This window comes from Sus scrofa, chromosome 14 (assembly GCF_000003025.6).
Source record: "Sus scrofa isolate TJ Tabasco breed Duroc chromosome 14, Sscrofa11.1, whole genome shotgun sequence".
NCBI classification, from domain to species: Eukaryota; Metazoa; Chordata; class Mammalia; order Artiodactyla; family Suidae; genus Sus; species Sus scrofa.
The window spans coordinates 100,954,782-100,957,132 of NC_010456.5; positions in this window are offsets into that span (position 1 = coordinate 100,954,782).

Here is a 2,351-nt window from a genome sequence, read left to right on the forward strand (position 1 = left end):
TTTTCTGGTTATCTTCTTTTTGGTGGGACCTTGCTTTTTGTTTTGGTTTTCCTTTTTTCTAACAATTGCTAAATGTAACCTGTTTATAAATCTTTAATACTTTCTTTGGTCTCTCAGGAGGTATTTCCTTTTTGGTCTCTTTAAGGCGACACTCTCAGCATATGGAAGTTCCCAGGCTAGGGGTTGAATTGGAGCTACATTTGCTGGCCTGCACCACAGCCAAAGCAATGCAAGATCTGAGCCTCATCTTCAACCTACACCACAGCTCATGGCAATGCTGGATCCTTAACCCACTGAGCGGGACCAGGGATGGAACCACATCCTCATGGATACTGGTCAAGTTCATTACCACTGAGCCACAACGGGAACTCTGTTATTTCCTTTTTAAAGCCCTTTTAGCAGTTAAATAATTCCCTCCATAGGCTGTTACTCCCAAAAAACACCCGTCTCAAACAACACCTAATTATATATTATGTGAAGATTTACTATGACAGGATTATATATCAGGCACTGGAACTTCAAAGGCACTTTATTGTAAGAAAGCTAAATGGGGAATTTAAACTATTCTTTCTTTGCTACTTTCAGTCCTGGCTACTTAGTGACTACTGGACTACCTCCTTTTCTACATTTAATTTTAATGATATATTTTATTTAACCCATTATTTCCCAAATATTATCATGTCAACCTGGAAGCAATATAAAAACTATTAATGAGATAATTTACATGCTTTTTTTTTCATAGTCAAATCCTCAAAATCTAGTTTGCCTTTCATTTATATTTACAAGCACATCTCAGTTTGCATGGGCTACATTTCAGAGATTCAGTAGCCACAGCATAGGTAGTTCAGGGCTGTGTCTTTGTGAGGCCAAGTCTGACAGCCTTAACGCTGTGGCTGGTTTAGCGTTACTACTAAGTCCAGCACTTCCTGGCTCTTTTCAATGAGGTCTCTTCATTCTGATTGTTTGGAGCGTCAGCATGTCCCACCCCTACGTCAGCTTTGGGAATTGTTCTGCTTCCAGGTCCGGTAGCTGTTTTTGCCCATCTCTTGGAATCTTAGCTCTGCATGTGCATCTGATATCAGCTGAAGATGCCCCACAATCTCTCTCCAGATTCTTGGAACACTTTCCGTGTGGCTTCCTTCTTTTCTGAACTCTCTCGTGAAAAGTCTGGCAGCCTCAGCCTCCTGACCTCTACCCTCTGCTCCTCAATTCGACCAGATAACTGTTGATCTCTTTAGAGTTCCTGCTGTGCTAGGATCTGGAAAGTGCCCCTTGGCAGAAAGGCTGAGTGACCATAGGGCTCACCTTAGTAGTTTCTTTTCTTGGAGGAATCGTCTGTCCAAACTGTTGTCCAGTGTCCTGGTTCTAAACAGAAAGAGGGCAAGTCTGGAACAACTTAATCTTTATGGCCAGAAGCAAAAGTCCTGCAGACAGATCGAAAACTTCTTTTTTTTTTTTTAGGGCTGCTCCAGCGGCATATGGAGATTCCCAGGCCAGGGGTCTAATCGGACCTACAGCTGCCGGCCTACACCACAGCCACAGCAAAGCCAGATCTGAGCTGTGTCTTTGACCTACACCACAGCTCATGGCAACGCCTGATCATTAACCCACTGAGCAAGGCCAAAGATCAAACCTACAACCTCATGGTTCTTAGTTGGGTTCGTTTCCACTGCACCATGAAGGAAACTTCCAGAGTAAACTTTATTGTGCTTCTCTCTACTGCACTTCATAGATACTGTGTCTTTTGCAAACTGCTTTCGTAGCAACTCTGCATCAAACCAGTCTATCGGCACCAATTTTCCAACAGCATCTGTTCACTTCATGCACATTTGGGTAATTCTTTTTTTTTTTTTTCCTTTTTTCAGCTGCCCCTCAACATATGGAAGTTCTGCAAACTGAGCCACAGCTGCAGCATGCTGGATCCTTAACCCACAGCTGCAGCATGCTGGATCCTTAACCCACTAACCAGTGCCTCTGCAGAACCAAGCCACATTAATCCACTGTGTGGGAATTCCATTTTGGTAATTCTTTTTTTTTTTTTTTTTTTTTTGCCTTTTCTAGGGCCGCTTCCTGCAGCATATGGAGGTTCCCAGGCTAGGGATCGAGTCGGAGCTACAGCTGCAGGTCTACACCACAGCCACAGCAACACGGGATCCGAGCCACATCTGTGACCTACACCACAGCTCACAGCAACGCCAGATCCTTAACCCACTGAGCAAGGCCAGGGATCGAACCCGCAACCTCATGGTTCCTAGTCGGATTCACTAACCACTGCACCACGACGGGAACTCCATTTTGGTAGTTCTTATAATATTTCAAACTTTCTTATTATGATTCTGCTTGTTATTATG